The sequence below is a fragment of the Oreochromis niloticus genome, unplaced genomic scaffold (assembly GCF_001858045.2).
Source record: "Oreochromis niloticus isolate F11D_XX unplaced genomic scaffold, O_niloticus_UMD_NMBU tig00001508_pilon, whole genome shotgun sequence".
Taxonomy (NCBI): Eukaryota; Metazoa; Chordata; class Actinopteri; order Cichliformes; family Cichlidae; genus Oreochromis; species Oreochromis niloticus.
In genome coordinates, this window is record NW_020327397.1 from 1 (window position 1) to 18,812 (window position 18,812).

General features: G+C 42.3%; 1 long non-coding RNA gene across 2 annotated transcripts; it reads right to left on the reverse strand.

The window, feature by feature from the left end:
• Positions 1 to 11,178: 11,178 nt before the first annotated feature.
• Positions 11,179 to 14,788, reverse strand: LOC112844772 (uncharacterized). 2 transcript variants are annotated; one of them, XR_003217526.1, is made up of 3 exons: positions 14,063 to 14,788; positions 11,813 to 12,661; positions 11,179 to 11,490 (listed from the first exon to the last, which is right to left on the reverse strand). It is a non-coding gene; the product is annotated as an uncharacterized LOC112844772 (long non-coding RNA). The 2 variants fall into 2 exon arrangements; XR_003217525.1 differs by lacking the exon at positions 14,063 to 14,788 and having other exon boundaries at positions 11,813 to 12,684.
• Between the last annotated feature and the right edge of the window lie 4,024 nt (positions 14,789 to 18,812).

An 18,812-nucleotide genomic window follows, 5' to 3' on the forward strand; every position in this document is an offset into this window, starting at 1 on the left:
CTCAAACTGGATTATGGATGGCAAAAGGTTGGTGTCGTAAACCACCGCCTCTGTTCAAAGATGGTCGCTCACAGTGGACATAGATGGCTTCTTTCACTCCTCTTTCAAACCATCTGTCCTCTCTGTCTAAAATGTGAACATTGGCATCCTCGAAAGAGTGACCTTTGACCTTTAGATGCAGATGGACTGCTGAGTCTTGTCCTGTGGTGGAGGCTCTTCTATGTTGTGCCATGCGCTTGTGAAGTGGCTGTTTGGTCTCTCCAATGTAGAGGTCTGGGCATTCCTCGCTACACTGTACAGCATACACCACATTGTGTTAAGTCTGTGTTTTGGAGTAATCTGGGACTTAAATCTGGGACTCTCCGCCATTTGACCTTAGAACTGAAGAAGCTTCTCAGATGAGAGGTGAAACGTCTTCAAGGAACTTAAAGAAGTCCAGACGCTTTTCTTTCCAAGCTCCTTAGACTACGATGACCTGGATGACTGAGAACCTTCACAGACAAAAAACAATGCCCACCTGGCCTGTCGGGCGTTCAGGCGCTTAGCCGCTTGGAGGTAGGCAAGGTTCTTGTGGTCCGTCCACACAGCAACAGGATGTTCGCTCCCCTCCAACCAGTGCCGCCACTCCTACAGCGCCAACTTGATGGCAAGAAGCTCCTGGTCGCCCACGTCATAATTCCTTTCGGCCTGAGTGAGACGACGGGAGAAAAAGGCACAGGGGTGTAATTTACCGTCCTGGCGCTGAGAGAGAACCGCCCCAACTCCCGAATCAGAAGCGTCCACTTCCACTACGAACGGCAGGGTGAGGTCAGCCTGGGCCAGGATGGGGGCCGAGGCGAACAGGCTTTTGAGACAGTCGAATGCTTGCTGAGCTGCTGGAGACCACAGGAACGGCTCTTTGGGCGATGTAAGTTGTGTGAGAGGCAATGCTACCTTACTGAAGTCCCGGATGAAACGTCTGTAGAAGTTGCTGAATCCCAGAAAACTTTGCAACTTCTTCCGGGTGCCGGGCACAGGCCACTCCAACACAGCTTTGACCTTAGCTGGGTCCACTCGCAACCGGCCCTGTTCAATGATGAAACCCAGAAAAGAGACAGTTGAGGCATGAAACTCACATTTCTCTGCTTTGCAAAACAGCCGATTCTCCAGTAGGTAGCGTAACACCAGTCTCACATGCTTAACATGCTCAGCTCTGGACCTGGAGAAAATCAGAATGTTGTCAAGATAAACAAACACAAAGTGGTTCAAAAAATCCCGTAGAACATCATTTGCCAGGGCTTGGATGACAGCAGGGGCGTTTGTGAGTCCGGACGGCATTACCAGGTACTCGAAGTGACCCAGATGGGGTTGAAGGCTGTCTCCACTCGTCCCCTTGCGAATGCGGACCAGGTGATAAGCATTGCGGAGATTAAGTTTGGTGAAATGGGTGGCCCCTTGAAGGAGTTCAAAAGCTGAGGCAAGCAGAGGTAGAGGATATGTTTTTGATTGTGATTTTATTTAGTCCCCGATAGTCAATGCAGGACGTAGGCTCTTATCCTTCTTTTCAACAAAAAGAAGCCTGCGCCCAAGGGAGAGGTGGAGGGGCGGATGATGCCAGCTGCCAGGGAGTCCGTAATGTAGCGCTCCAAAGACTTGCGCTCGGGTTTCGAGATGCTATAGAGTCGGCTCGTGGGCAAGGGGGCGCCCGGGAGCAAATCAATCCCGCAGTCGTACGGACAATGAGGAGACAGCGATTGGGCCCTGACTTTGCTAAAGACTTGACCTAGATCGTGATATTCGGCGGGCACGGTTGACAAGTCGGGGCGAGCGGGCGGCCCCACAGGATCGTCTGACGTGCAACCCGGCACCGCAGAGTATAAACACTGCTCATGGCAACGGGTGCTCCACCCCACGATACATCCTGGCCCAATCAATCTGTGGATTGTGTCGCTGAGCCAGGGAATCCCAAAACTAAGGGTTTGTCAGGTGCCTTGAAGAGAAACAGGAACATCTGCTCAGTGTGATTGCCGGAGAGAGTGAGTGTGATTTCTTGAGTGCGTGAGTGACTGCAGCTAAAGGTCTGCCATTTAGCACTGACACTTGGAGCGCTTCAGGGAGAGGAACAACTGGCAAACCCATGTTGTGGGCCAAAGCCTCATCCAAAAACTTTGTTCAGCTCCCGAGTCTATTAGTGCGTCACAGAATGGGTGAAAGAAACTGTAATTTAGCGGGGCAGCTGAGGTGGAGGAATGTGTTAACCGGCGCACCCGTCAGTTCCCCACTCAAAAAATCACTATATGAGATGGAGGGCTGGGCGCTTAGGACTGCTTGAGCCCACAGCAGAGCTCGTCCAGTCATGAGCTCAACCATGAGGGTGATTTTGGTAATATTGAGGCATAAGCTCGAGTCTGCGCCTAAAAATCAGAGAGCATTGAGTCAAAAATCCCCGGCTTTTGTCCAAATCTCCACTGAATTTTTCAGGTACAGTAACGTGTGTTCTTGCTGTGGCGGAGCTGGAGATGGAGGAAGAGGACAGGCCGCCGCTACATTTAGAAGCTCTACTGGTGGTTGTGGTTGTGCAGGGGCTCTGGTGGTTGAACAGGTGCTCTAGGTGTAGCAAGCACATACCTTTCAGTTCAGATACCACCTGTAGTAGCGCGGACTGCTCCTCGGCAACATGCTGCAGCATCTTTCATGTCGTTCCAACCGTTCAGCTTGAAGCGCGAGCTCGCGCTGGACGGGAGTTGAGCCCGCTGAGTCCATTGCTGGCTGGATGTTCTGTCACGGGTGATGGGAAAATATGGACCCAGTCGCGGAGCTCTGGATGCAAAGCAAACAGTGCGTTTATTTACAGTGCTCAAAAACAGTCTCCAAACACAAAGCAAAGTGCAAAAATCCAACGGTGATCTTCTCCAAACTCCCAGTGGTGCGCAGGTGAGTTTCCAAAGTGATATCCGAGTGTGTTTTCTCCTCCGAGAGCTTAATCCCGCAGGCTCCTTCTCTCCAACCTCCTGCTCCGTATCTTTTCCTACAAACAAGCGACAACAACAGGTGAGAAGGCTAGCCGGCTAAAGCTATGTTGCAAGTAACAAACACTCTTACTACTGAGCTTCAAGTACATCCAGCGTCGACTGCCGTCTGGACACACAGTTAAATACCTCAGCCCACGACGAAGGATGATTAGTGACAGCTGGGTGGCAAATTAGGTGCAGGTGTGTCAGCCGCTGGGTGGAGACAGCAAGGGTAGGGAGGAGAAGAGAGAGAAACACACACACACACACACACACACAGGCAGGTCACCCCAGGAAGGACCGTCCGACCATGACACATATGTCATGTGTTGAGTTTTGCTTCCCTTGCTCTCGTCATGCCAGATTACCCCAGCTCTCCTGCCTTCTGTGTCTCATGCCCTCGTTATCCCAGTGTGTATTTAAGCCCTGTGTTTTCCCTGCTCTGTGTCGAGTTGTTGATGGTCACTTCCTCCCTGTGCTGTGTTTGAAAATCGTTCATGCTCTTAGATCTTGGTTCTGTTTGTGTGGGTTCTCTTGTTTTAGGTTCCAGTGTTCATCATTTTTTGATCGTGTTTGAGTAATTTTATTTCTCTTATGAGTCATCCCAGTGAATAAACTGCACTTTAAGTTAACCTCTTGGTTTCGAGTCTGCACCTGGGCACTCCATCCTACCTGCGTCACAGCACACTACGACTGCTCCCTGACAGAACGACCCGACCAGTCATGGGCCCAGCAGACTCTGTGTGGTATCGGCGACCCACAGTTTCTGCCTTCCTCAAGGAGAGGGTGAGGCAGGAGGCTAGGTGTGCCCTGGGCGCACGAGTCACCCTGCGATGGGTCTTGTTTGGCTGTGGGTGGGCCCCGCAGCTTCCAAACTGCGATGGCTACCACCGTTCCATCAGCTGTTCCACCAGTGATGCGAGGGGGCATGTGCTCTCTCTCAACGTCAGCAGCTCCTCAGTTTTCTGGCATCACTCCGAAAGAAGGATTATGTGGTGTAAGACACTGGGCTTACTCCGCTGCAATCCTTTGCTTTGTTTTTGGGACTTCCACGTTTGGAGCTACACAGCTTCCGCCTCTTCGTCCAGCCGGCCCACCGGAGGACTTTCGTCTGGTCCGCAGGAGGATTCACGGTCTGGCTTACCTCCATCTTCCTGGAGTGAGTGACGCTCATGCAGCCACTTCCTCTGGGCAATCAGCAGTGGTGCGCAACAACACTGTTTTTCTCATGCTCTTTTCTCATCGTGTATTTTACTGAGTTTTCTGATTGTATATACATTTATTCTATTTTATCTTATTTTTTATTCTATTTTTTCTCTGTATATATTTTTTTTTTTTTCTTACAGTTGTACTGTATTTATTCTTTTTTTTTTTCTAATTTTGCTTCATATTTGACTGTCCACTTCTGCTGTGACAAAACAAATTTCCCACGTGTGGACTAAAGTATCTTATCTTATCTCTCCTGAAACAAAATAAATCCACCCTAAGACTTCGAAGACTAACTGCCAAGCAGGTGAATCTAAATCTGCTAACTTAGAGGTAGTTGATTCTTTGTTTGAACTCCTGCTCTGAGGATTTAAGAACCTGTTTCATTCTGTACAATCTGAACCCAGTGTTAAATGACCAAGGCTGCTCTCCTTAAACCTGAGGGAAGAAATATTTGAACTGCTGTGAAATTTCCGAAGGCTGCAAGTTCTGTTTCCATGTCAGCTGAAAGGGAGGTGGTTAATGTTTTTAAGCCAGGCTTTCAGCCATGTATTTTTCAGCAAGGGCCCAAGCAGTTGGTAGGGATGGAGATTACAGGCTGTAACTTGGGCTCTCTGAAGGAAGAGGCTGTCTGTTTCCCAAGGACATTTAAGGACTCTAGTTGCCCCTTGCTAGAACCTATTAAGACTGTGGCTCCTCCTAGGTACTGTTCTGTGTCCAAGTTGAGTCTTTCTGAGGCTGTCCAATCTGCAAAGACTATATGCCCAGACACAATTTGCAATATAGTGCATTTTAAGACTGTTCCTGAGCTTCTCTCTCCTCTTGTTCCTGCAGGGCAGCTCGGGCCCAGCGTTCTCTCCACCCGTTTCAGTTCCTTGGGTGGGAGGGGCTGGTGTTCAGCTGGTGCCCTCACCTGTTCCTGTACAGATACAGCAGTTTTTCTCGTGCTCAGAAGGCTCGGGAGGATTTATTCAGTCACCATCACTACAACCTTTATTGCCGTCCATAACTCAGTCACTAGTTAGCTTTGGCTGCAGTTAACTTGGGAGGAAGGTACATACAGGAAATAATGCATACATATATCTCTATCAATTAAATCTGGCATGAGGTCTAACATTGTTTAAAGTAGCTTAATTCTGGATCTAAATTAAAAACGTGTTAGACATACTGTTACTGGTTAGTGTAAATGGGACATAGAAACCTTTAAATTTAATCACCAGCTGTAAAAGCTGTTTACAGTCAGAATTTATAAAAACTGTAACTGTAAACAAATTCAAACATGTGAGCTTTTCTCTTTGTGTCGAATATCAACACTGTGACTCCTCAGAGTGTAAACATTACTGAGTTGTAGAAATCGTCACTCCAAATGTCTTATGATGACAGTCACTTTATCTGCATCATGCAGCTTGAACGTGTCAGGTAATGGTGTTGAATAGCCATAGTTATCCTTCTCCTGTGTCAGTGTGACTTTACTGTAGAGCATATGGCTGATTTGTGAGGAATGCTTATGGAATAGGGTAAATGGAGTGATTCTTATATAGTGCTTTTCTACTCTCCCAGAGTACTCAAAGCACTCTATACAACATTCACCCAGTCACTCAAGCACTTCTAAATGGAGTAAACTACGTTCATACACATTCACACTTCGATGGATGCATCTGAGGGCAACTTAGGTTAGTATGTCACCCAAGGATACTTGACATACAGACCGGAGAAGCCAGGGATTGAACCACAAACCTTCAGATTAGTAGGTGACCTGCTCTACCTCCTTATCTACAGCCACCCCTTATTACTAAATGCATAAATGCAGTACAGAGACTTTTTTTCAACGATTTAAAAAAAAATCAGCATTCCAGACGCTTTATGAAATGTCATGTGTTGAATGAAAAAACAAACAAACCCAAAAAACATTGGGCAAAAACAAAACAAAACAATTAACCAAGATACCTGCAGCACTTAATATGATAAATACATATAGTTTTGCATTAGCATCACAGTATAGGAATCGCTAAACAGATTCAGGAAAAGAAAAAAAGAAAAGAAAGCAATCCCAACAGAGAAAAATCAAAGGATGAAATGAGAAAGAATGCCCTGGAGAGATAAGCCAAGCATCATTATACAAGAATACATCACGTTATGTCAAAGTGGAGAAAGAACAGAAGTGTTACATGGTGACCTGTGAACAATCTACATCTTTATAAACCACCTTTGTTTACAGGTATACCTCAAAGCACAGGTCAGAGATCATCTATGTACTGTATGCAGCAGTTCCTCTTAGTTTGGATGTTACTAGTAGTGATGTGTTAGTCCTCTCAGTGTCTCTGTGAGTGTTTTGGTGCTGCAGTGTTGTTGTTCTTTGGATATCTGGATGGTCAGAGCCTCCGTTTGCACTCACCCCTAGCCCTGTTTCTACACTTCTGTTATACCCCTGTGTGTGTGCATATGTGTGTGGCACTAATATATTCAGCCCATCACTACATTTGACAGCAAGCTACCTGCAAAAACACGCAGCCATTACTGAGCAGCTTCTGATTGGCCGAGAGCTGTGCCTGATCATGAATATGCACACGTACAGTCAAAGCACACAGTTGAGAGGCTGTCCACGTAATCGGGTACAGGAGTATGGTCACTTTGAAACAGCTGATAGAAAACTGTTCATAGATAATAAGCACTTTACAGCATATTTGAAGACATAGAGAGTTTCAGAAGCAGTTTAAGGAGAGGTAGTAATTTTTAAATCTATGGAAAGTGAAACGTCTCTGTGTTTTATTTTGGTTTTTGAGGCTCAAGCAGATGTATTAGAGAGTCCGGATCACCAATACTTTTTTTGCCACTTTTAAGTAAGCGTTAAAGCAATTTTATTTTTCATTAATCATCATCATTGAGGAAGAATGGAGAAAGCAATATTTAAGAGATTTCAGTCTCCTGTTGGCGATGTGTTGAACTGTTTTGAAAAGGAGGTAGTGTTATTTTGGTTTCTAATCTCGCTTCAAGATTTCTGTCTGCCACTTTGTACTTTGCAAGCAGTGTTGGGTAAGTTACTTTAAAAAAGTAATTAATTACTAATTACTTAGTCAATATTGTATTTAATTATTTATTATACTGTGTCAGAAAAGTAACTTAATTACTAAATAAGTAATTTAACTAAATACTTCTTAAAATCCTATAAACCTTGAGTGGGCAAACAATGGAAATATAACTCTTTAAATAATAAATAATTTTTTTTAAAGATTCGTCCATGCTCTGTGTCAGGCGCTTCAGTAGATTACTGGCGCTATTAATAGCGGCCGATAGTTTTTACATATTACTGTAATGTTCTTGTCTGCTTGTTTCAGAAAAGTGAAGAGACGGGAATATGTCCATTTCAAAAAACAGCAGCCGAGTCTGACATCTTCCGCTTTAGAATACGACTATGCAGCAAACTGGCGCGAAATGACGTGCAGCTGCACTACAGCGATGTTAAAGCAGCAGAGTTTACTTCTACGTTTAGAAGATAAATTATTGAAATTAAATAATGATATTCAGCGAGTTTAATTATTTTACAATGTAACGCAAGTACATTGTAAGTAACTGTAATTAAAATACCCAAAAATGAATAGTAATTAGTTACTCTACTTTTTCAGGGGCAAAGTAATTTAATTACAGTAACGCGTTACTTAGTAACGCATTACACCCAACACTGTTTGCAAGAAATCAGTTTCTAATGTGACAGGAAACAGTACTGTGTGAACGCAAAGTCGTCAGAAAAGTGGGTTGTTTGTTTCGTTAAATAGCAAAACCCATCTGAAGTACTTTTCCCTCTTTACTGTATAAGCAATAGAAATTTGAAATAACTCCTCTCTGCCCAAAGACATCACTGTTTTAAAGTAGATTACAGTGCACGATTTCTTCTTGTGAATGCTGAACCTTTATGTGTAAAGAGCTTTATTTTATAGATTTTAAACTTCAACAGTATCAATATACAGGATGGGCCATTTATATGAACGCACCGTAATAAAATGTGAATGGTTGGTGATATTAAAGTCCTGTTTTTGGCACAAGATGGGTGGTGACCATGGTGGCCATTTAGAAGTTGGCCATCTTGGATACAACTTTTGTTTTATCAATAGGAAGAGGGCCATGTGACACATCAAACTTATTGGTAATGTCACTAGAAAAACAATGGTGTGCTTGGTTTCAACGTAACTTTATTCTTTCATGAGTTTTTTACAAGTTTCTCTCTGTTCACAGCCATTGACATGTCGAAGAGGTTAACACGTGAGGAGCGGATCAAAATTGTGTTGATATCTGGTGAACGCAGTAAATGGTAAATGGCCTGTATTGGTAAAGCGCTTTACTAGTCCCTAAGTACCCCAAAGCGCTTTACACATCCAGCCATCCACCCATTCACACACTGGCAAGCTACATTGTAGCCACAGCCACCCTGGGGCGCACTGAGAGAGGCGAGACTGCCGGACAGTGGCGCCACCGTGCTATCTGACCACCACCAGTAGGCAACGGGTGAAGTGTCTTGCCCAACAACGAGCGAGACTGTCCAAGATGGGGCTCGAACCGGCAACCTTCCGATTACAAGGTGAACTCCCAACTCTTGAGCCACGATGGCCCAGTAACCGGGTCATTGCGTGGTTCTGACCAAGCTTCCCTTGTCAGCGAGTAAAAGACCAGTTGAAGATGTTCTGTCTTGTTTTCGTTCTTCATGAGGAATAAGTCTCTAAACTAGCGGGGCCTGGGGAAGCCCAAACTCAACAGTTTCACTTCAGCTCTGTGTTTGTTATAACTTTACTCTTTTGTGCGGCTGACAGACCAGCAAGAGAGGCCCACAGACCAGCTGGACCACATACGCTGTACGCTGCCTTCATCAACACCAGAGCTCTGGGCAGGTAGACGGACCGTCCCCAGACTGCAAACGTGCTCTCCACATGGAGCCATAAATTATGGCCGTACAACTCATGCTACAAAGGATATTATGCAAAAACATGTTTCAGGCATTGCAGTTGATGAAATTGAGTCAATACAATTAGAGAAGTCAGAAAGACCGATTCATCTTTCTTATTAATGTAACTGCTGCATTTACTCACTGCGCTAATCTCACCCTTCTTCTTCTGCTCAGGCTGTACAACACGAACCTTTGAGATGTGGAAGAACAGGAAATTCTCATCATAGAAGATCCAGGGTTTGAATCCAGTCTAGGGCCTTTCTGTCTGGAGTCTTCCCATGTCTGCTTATGTTCTCTCTGGTACTCTGGTGGCTTCTCACGGTCCAGAAACATGCATAGGGTTAGGTTAACTGATGATTTGAAATTGACCAAAGGGGTGAATGGGAGCTAATTAGTAAGAGTATTGTTACTCTCCCCAGGAGTAGTCCAGCAGTAGAAATCAGTCCTATAACAAGGTGTGTAACATCTAGCAGGGTGACAGAAAAACCCAGGGTAACTTCTAAGGACCTCAAAGTCTCTCTCACATTGCATATTTTAAACATGTTTCCATTTGTCACTTCAGTCTTTACTCTGAAATACAGGAAGAGAAATCATGGCTGAAACAATTTCTCATGAAACCAGGGGTGTGGTCCAACAGTCAGTTTTGGTGAGGAAGGTTCCTAACTGAGAGAAGTGACCCAGAAGTATCTGTGTAGGAGCCACAATGAATCAAGATCATGAGCTTTATTAACTGATCAAAGTCTATTCTTTCATCTTCTGTATTATTCAGTTTGCATTGGTAATGCCCATTATTGTAATGCTTTTTTATGATGATGTTTTCTTTTGCGTGGAAACCAGGTCCAAATGGCTCTTTGGGTTTTAAAGGTTGCAGACCCCTGTGCTAAACTAATTAAAACATTGTAAGTGCAGGTCTTCAGTTTACGTTTCTTTGTGAAAACAGCACAGCAAAGGAGACTCTGTGACGTTTTGGTATAAGGGATAAATCTTCTGACCAAACCTGCTGGGACTGTGTGAGGTCCTGAGGCTAAGAGTAAGGATTTATCCACAGGAGAGCTGCGTTCTTACAAACCATCCCACTGTGTAAACCTGACATCTGTGGAACAGCTGAGCTGTATGATGTGTACAAGGACACAAAACATTATTTAGCATCAGATCCCGAGCCCTCCACGTGTTAATCAAGAAACTGCTGCTGTGCTACATCCATAAATAATGAATAAATTAGGAGCTAAAGCTAAAAGGACAGTTTATTTGTACCATCTTCATGTGAACACATTCAAGAACATCACAGATGAAAGAAACATTAAAAACTTCCACACTACATAAAGCAAGAAAAACAGTTTCTTCCTTTATGTAGAAAAAACAGAAACATCAAACAGCTCCAAGACTCTCTTTGAAAGAACTAAAAACCTTTATTTTCATGGTCCAATCATGAGTGAACTCCCCGATGAAGCCTTGTGTGCTAAAACATGTCCGAGTTTTAAAGGTTAAACATGACTTTCCAAAACGTTTTGCTGGAGAACAATGAACTATTTGACTGAGTTTCAATTATTTACAGACGAGCAAAACCAGGACAGAGAAAAAAGGACAAAACTGACTCAGTAAAACGACAGAAAATAAGATCCCATGTAAATCTGTATTATGTAGAAGTTCAGCCCAGCAACCAGTTCAGTTCAACACAAGTTTAAATGATTCTATCTGAACTCTGTGGAGCCTGATCTCAAGCTTTTTGAGTCTGACACTGAAACCAGAGGATCTTTCTGTCTCTTCAGATTCACTGTGATCCAGTGATGGGAGTGATTACAGCCCTGAGTGATCACGCTGATGTTTGCACAGAGCAGACAATGAGGTGAATGTTTTGGCACATTGGTAACAGTGAAACAGTTTATTAGTAACGTGGGATCGTTTGTGTGTGGAGTATGATCTGAGATTCCTGAAGCTCTTGTCACACTGGTCACAGCTGTAGTTTCCTTCCATGTGTGTACGTTCATGATCGTTACGACTATTTGATTGTGAGAAGCTTTTGTCACAGTGTCTGCACTTGTATGGTTTCTCTCCTGTGTGGACTCGTTTGTGTGTTTTAAGCTCCCTTGCAGTGGTGAAGGATGACCCACACTGATCACAGAGGTGCTTTTTAACCCCACTGTGAATCAGTTCATGGCGTTTTAATCTACTTGATGTGGTGAAGCTTCTCCCACATTCTTTGCAGGATTTCAGTTTGTCTCCAGTGTGTCTACGTTGATGTATTTTTAGGTTCTTTTGCTGACTGAAAGTTTTTCCACAGAGGTCACAACGAAAGTCTTTCCCACCACCACAGTGATGACAGGGTTGAGAACTGGATCCATCTGTGTCGCTCTGCTTCTAAACAAAGACACAAAGACAATGTAAGTCAGTCCTTCAACACTTTTATCCTGAACGTCGCCTGAAATAAAGAGCATCTCTGCAGACGTCCAATTACATTTTACTGTTTCAGTTAACACACTCAGTTTACTGGGCTGCAACTACAATACTACCACCATAATACTACAGTAATACTAAAACCATAACTGACATGAAAATCTGAATAATCACTCAGAGCTGCTTTTCCATGCAGTAGAATTGCTAACATGCTAACACAGTTTAATGAGCAGAGTTGTTCCAAACAGTCAGGCTAAAATGACAAGATAACAATATAAATACATACCTCACAGTAACTGCACTTGTAGAGTCTCTTTCTGGTGTGGATCTGTTGGTGTCGTCTCAGGTGACGTGGAGATTTAAAAGTCTTCTCACACAGGTCACATTTATAAGGTCGTCCCTCAGTGTGGGTAAACATGTGTTGTTGCAACTGTGTGTCTGTTGTAAACTCTTTGCCACACTGTTCACAGCAGTACACATCATGTCTGGTGTGAATGCGTAGGTGTCTATTTTGGCTGTCTATCCGGCTGAAAGTTTTTCCACAGATGTCACAGCTGTATGCCTTAATTCCAGAGTGGGTAACTAGATGCCTCTGTAAGTGGCTACTGTGAGTAAAAGCTCTGCCACACTGATCACAGCTGTACGCTTTAATTCCACTGTGGATGAGTTTGTGTTGTTTTAGGGAATCCTTCCAGGAAAAAGACTTTCCACACAAGTCACAGCTGAACGGTCTCTCTCCAGTGTGGATGACCTGATGCTGTTTTAGTTCATCCTTCCCAGTAAAATCCTTCCCACACTCGTCACAGCTGTATGCCTTAATTCCAGAGTGGGTAACTAGATGACTCTGTAAGTGGCTACTGTGAGTAAAAGCTCTGCCACACTGATCACAGCTGTACGCTTTAACTCCACTGTGGATGAGTTGGTGTCTTTTTAGGGAACTCTTCAAGGAAAAAGACTTTCCACAAAAGTCACAGCTGAACGGTCTCTCTCCAGTGTGGATGACCTGATGATGTTTTAGTTTGGACCTCACATTAAACTCCTTCCCACACTCGTCACAGGTGTATGTTTTCTCTCCCTTTCTTCTGTGAGGTTTGTCGGCCTCCTGAGAGCACTGACTTCTCGCTCCATGTTGGTCCTGCAGTGACAGAGATACAAACAGAGGCAGTGAGTGAAATGCAGTCGTGGAACAAACTCAACCTTCAAACTCCCTCCATTAACACTAGTTTTAAACCTGAAGGTGGAGTGTGGCACCAAACACCTTAAAGGTCTCTTATCCCCACCTGCTGGTAGTTCTAACACATTACATCCAACCTGGTGCTAAAAATAATTCATGACTGTTTAAACACTAAAATCATGCCCATCCCTCCTGATTATTTTATAATTTATATTATTTTGTTGTTTCCTATTACATATTTCTACAATTTTTATGGATTTATACATAATGATTTACTGATAATAAATCTTATGTTTGTTTATTTGTTTATTCAAAAGGAACCCCATTAGCTTCCACAACAGATGTTGCTCGTCTTCCGTCAAATACAATCACATAAAATATTTTACAATAAAGTGGATTCAAAATATCAACATAATTTGGCTCTTACATCCACAGTGAGGTTTCACAATTGTTAAAATATAAGCAATCAATAATAATAATAATAATATCAATAACATTGAGACACATTACATAAATTTCAAAAACAAATCATCTCTTACAATATTTACAACAACTAAAAGCTCTATAAATCGGCTTTTAAGTGTTCATTGAAGTTTTGAATAGTTGCCAATTCTCTAATTTTATAAGGCAATTTATTCCACTTAAAAGTTGCTCTAAATATAACATTTTTACACCAAGTTACTTTTAACTCGAGGATTTACTAAATTGCAGTTTGTTGAAAACTGTGTAATATGATTATGTATTTCATCTGGATACTGCAGCTGAGCAGAAATAAATGTGGTGTGTTTAACAGAATTGCTTTCTTTATAACTACAAGTAAGCCATAGAATATTTTAGCCTGTACAGGAAGCCAAGAAAGTTGAATATGCATTTGATCAATATTAGTATAGTATGAACATCTTAACACTAATCTGGACGCCTTATTCTGGACTAACTGAAGTCTGTTAAGATCCGTCTTATTAGCTGTTGACCAAATGATTGAACAATACTCCAGATGAGATATTACTAGTGCATTAATGACATCTTTCATAATTGAAGAAGTGATACACAAAGAGCATTTCATAGCCATAGCTATGCCTTGTCCCATTTTCTTAATAACAGAGTCGATGTGCTGAGACACTGAAAGGTGGTGATTTATGGTAACTACTTATGAGCACCTGCAATCGTTCTGGTGCTGTGACATAAAAACAAACGCTGACCCCTGACTCTGGCACACAGTTTTGCCTCTTTTACTCATTTTAATGTGTGATTAGTGCACGATCAGGTTGCCTTTTATGTAGGGCTGGGCTATATCATACTGTTCATGGTAATACCGGTATAACGTTGGGCAACAATAAGAAAATGAAATATCACGATACGAACCAGAACTGGTTTGTAAAAATGCTGCAACTTCAGTGTTGTGGAACTGGTTTAGCTTTCGTCCGTCAGAAAGAGAAGTGGCTTCGTTGCTGCCGTTCTTGACACCAGGCCATCTTCCAAAAGTCTTCTCATAACTGTGCGTGCAGATTGCGCTCACACCTGCCTGCTGCCATTCCTGAGCACGCTCCGCACTGGTGACACTGTGATCCCGCAGCTGAATCCTCTTTAGGAGACTTTCTTGGATGTACTGAAGCCGATTACGTCACAGCGACAGTGGGGCTGTCCCAATTCAAAGGCTGCTCGAAATGCAGCCTCAAATGCGTTCTTAATTTCCCTGAATTTCAAGGATGGGTCTGTGAAGCCTTCATCGCCCAACATATCCCAGACTTCATAGCGCGGCGGTGGGTGTGGATAATTTTGCCGAAAAAAAACGGCGGAAGAGTAAACTTTTAAAAGTAAGTACTGAATATTATGTCACTTATTTATGTGCAAATGTTGAATAATGAAGAACATTAAAACATTACTGTTGACCACATTTCGGCAAAGTTATGTGACATTAGTGATGTTTGTACTAACTTAAAGCCTGTACTTTAAAATATTCGCCGTTCAACATTCGACCTTAATCTTACAGAGAATGTGATGATTTTATGGATAATTAAAGTCAGTCATATATCCACAAACACAACAAGCTGAAAGTCAGTGATGCTGCTCGGTTTGCAGTCCTGAATATGACGGCACAAGCAGGATTCACTGCACTGTTAATGTTAGCTATGTTATATTGCTGCCTCTGTTCGGTGGTGTCGAGCCAAACGGACTTTAACGTGTGTTTGAACGAGCTGACGGTTCACTCGTTAAGCTGAAAGAAAGATGCTTTAATCACAGGAGTCACACATGTGTCCACTGGACCATCTGGGAACTCTTCTTGTTTAGCACTCGTAATAACACAAACACTAAATCCTCCTTCTCTTGTGCTGTTTTGTAGCAGTGTGTACACCTGAGACTGTCACCTGTCTGTCTGTCCTGCACTCTCTCTCTGTTTCTTTCTCTCTGATTGTGGAATAAAAGTATGAACATGTATTTATAAGTTACACTTGTGTTTGAATCCTGCAGCTTATCACACATTTGATTTCCATGTGTGACAACTGCAAGTGTCCAGAGTGAGGACAGACTGAGGGACCCACTGCTGCACATCATCTGTGAGGCTTTGCACCCCTGATGATCCACCAGGACAAACTCAGCAGTGTGTGAGGAAGAGGAGGAGGAAGAGCCAGCAGCAGCTGACAGATGGAGAGAATAGACAGACTGTTCCCTGTTTGTGAAGGACTGCTAGGAAAGTTTAACATAACTAATTGTCTGTCCTGAATCAGTCTTATTAGGTAATGTTCAAATAATGTTATCATTCCAGTGTTTTCAGTGTGGGAGAAAGTACTCAGGGCCTTCAAGTTACACACTATGAAAGGCAGCAACAAGTTTAATATTCAGAAACCTAAAGTATGTATCAGCAGCAGAATGGAGCTAAAGATAAATGTTTGTTTCAGTTCTATGAAGCTTTGAGTATTTTGGATTAGTAGCACTTCTGTGTTTGTTGCATCATGTTGCTGTAATTGTTTATATGCTTTATATATTCTGAGGTAAGTTGATCTATAGTGTTACATCATATTCTATAAGGATGTTATGTGTTTGGATACTTTCTGCCCAGTTTGACCCATTTAGCAGAAGTCAGCCTGTTTAAGGCTCTGATATCTATTCTGTATGACTTAAAGCAGTTATGACATGGTCTGATTTTCTCACCCAATACAGGAATATTTCATATATCAGGCTACTCTTCATTCTATCAGAAACAGTTATCACAGCTCGTACATTTTCTTTTTACACATATATGTAAGCATTGAGCCAAATTTAGTAATGCCAACATATTGAAAGAACAATATTTGTCTCTTATATATAATACATCTGTATAAAGGACATATAAATAACTGCTACTTGCATCTTTGACCCAGAGTTCAAGCTCATATATATATATATATATATGTATATATATGTATATATATATATATATATATATAATCTGACAATATATATAATATTGTCCATATTATATTAACATTACCACAGTGAGATGACTTTAGTCTCATGAACAACATTAGCTAATTATCATTTACTAACTAATCTTGAAATGACTGTTCAGTACAGAAATGAAGCCCAACTATCATGTTTTACAGTCCTGTGGTCTCAACTAATCAAAGTGATGTCATGACAAAAATGAATGACCAACAAAAATTTTTTCTCCTTCATTTCTGTCACACAAAGCTGTATGAAACGTTTCTCGCGGTTAGTATCATGATTGCTAGGCAACCTGAACAGCGCGACGAAGGCTAGACCGTCCCATTTCACAAGCCTCTCACTTCCGCACTTCCCGTACTTGTAGTACGCACCGTACGTAGTACGCGTAGTGTGCGTACTTCAAGCGTGCAGACCCTGAATTGGGACACAGCCAGTAACGCGGTAATCAGACCTACAAGACAAAGGAAGCAAAGCAGAATACATTAACAAATGAGAGACTGTCAAAATAAAGCAGGAAGTATAACACAGAGATGCAGACGTGACACTGAGACTGAGACACGACTGACTGGAAAGACAGAGGGAACATGAAGACAAGCATGACAAGATAAGAAACACAAGAAAGGCAAACCAACAGAAACTAAGAATATAACACAAGCAGAAACAAAACCCATGAATTACAATAATGAAAGAAAATAACTAGAAGAAACACAAAAACACTGGGTGACAGACCCAGCCCAGTGACCCAGACAGGCAAAGCTATTTATCCCCCCCTTAATTTGCAAATAGAGTCTGGCTCCCACAAGAAAGAAGATTAAATGTGCATGAACCTATCAACAGACAGGTGTAACATAAATGTATGCAGGGGTTACAATGCGAAGTCTCCTTTGCATAAAAATGAGTCAAAGACGAGGAGTCTGAGGCTGAAATGATGATAAATTACATCATTTTTCTTTTGGTAAACATTGAAAATGGGTCCAGCAGACATGAACACAGGGCTCAAGCTTCCACTCAGGGATTGCACTGTGCCCGGCTGTCGTAGTGCACCATGCACAGTTTACAGAACACCAAAAAAGAGAAAATAAAATACACAATTGGTAAAAAATGTCCCTTTTTGATGAAAGTAAATACAAGAGAGGCAAAAAGGGAGAAAATGGAAGAAAATACCTGTACCAGTATTTACAACAGGTGTTTTTTTAGAGCTCAGACTGAAATGTCATAGCTGAAGCTGAATGATTCACCTGCTACACAGTGTGGTTAGTTTCTTGTCAGTACTGACAGGAAAACAAAATGCAATAAACAACACAATTATTTTAATGTACTCTTTCAGTAAGAGCTGCGTGAGCCAAAACATTTGGTTGTATATTGTTTCTGTGCTGAATGGGAGCATGGTCCTTACTTTAGCACTCCTGGGATAAGTACACACAGTGTGAGCAATACTCACACTATTTTCTCACATGATGATACAAACTCTATTCTTTAATTTCCATATTGTTACCAAAAACTTTGTAGCGTCCCCACAAACCACATGTGTGTCACTTCTGTAGGGAGAAACAGTGAGCGCCCACTACCACCTCTGCTTTATACCCTCCCTAAAATCCCCTGGGTCCCATTTACACCATGTTCAGGTTTGTTGCATCAAATTTAAACTCAGCCCTGTTTCGCTGCCAACATTACCTCTTACATGTCATCACACTCATAGCCAGATTGATAAACTGTGGATTGACTTTTCAGTTTGATAACCACCAGCATGTGACCGCTTACTCTAACTGCTTATATTAAAGTAAGAAAAACAAAATATGGAAAATAAATCCTCTAAAATATTCTTACCAAATTGGCTCTTTCTTCTGAAGACATTCACCTGGAACATAATCAAGATTTGAAGAAAAAAAAAATTAGGTTAACTCACATCATCTGTTCGATCTGAACCACTAAGGTCTACTTGGTTTATGTGTACTGTAGAAGAGGTGGGTCTGAGAGCAGTCTCCCTGACTTCATGTGAGAGGACAGTGTGTCACAGCTTCTAAAAATCAATTTCAGCCTTAAAGTGTTAACATCACAAATCAGACTCTGCAAGAGAAGAGAGAGCAAGAAAGAAGGAAGTGCTGAGTTAGACTGTGTGTGCTACTCTGTGGTGAACAGAGCAGAGTCTGAATGCAAAGCTATTAATTTACTGGTTGATGTTCCTACCCTCACTTTTGGCCACAGGTTGTGGGTAGTGATTGAGTGTGAGATCTGTTATTCGGGGGTTTTCCAAGAGACTCAGAACTGACAAACTAAAACGGTTAAATGTCAATAAGTCTTATTGTAACTAATGAAACTGAGATAATGCAAAGTGAACCTAAAGGATTGTCCCTAAGAAGACAGATTTGTTGTGTCCTGATGCAAGGACTCACAGACAGATGGTTCATTTATTCAACTGCATACTTTTCCCAGGACTCCAAGATAAGCTCATCCAAAGCTCCTTTGTAAAGAAACATCCTAGGGCAAGCTACAGGTAAATGCAGGAAACACAAGTTAAAAAGCCAGAACAATACTACAGCAGTGCAGTACAACAATCCAACACAGAATACAGAGGAGAACCAGGCTTAAATGCTGCAGGTGAGGATGATGAGGGACGGGTATGCCAGCTTAAATGTGAATGGACAGCACTTTTCAGAAGGGTAGCCGAGTTAATCACACACAGACACAC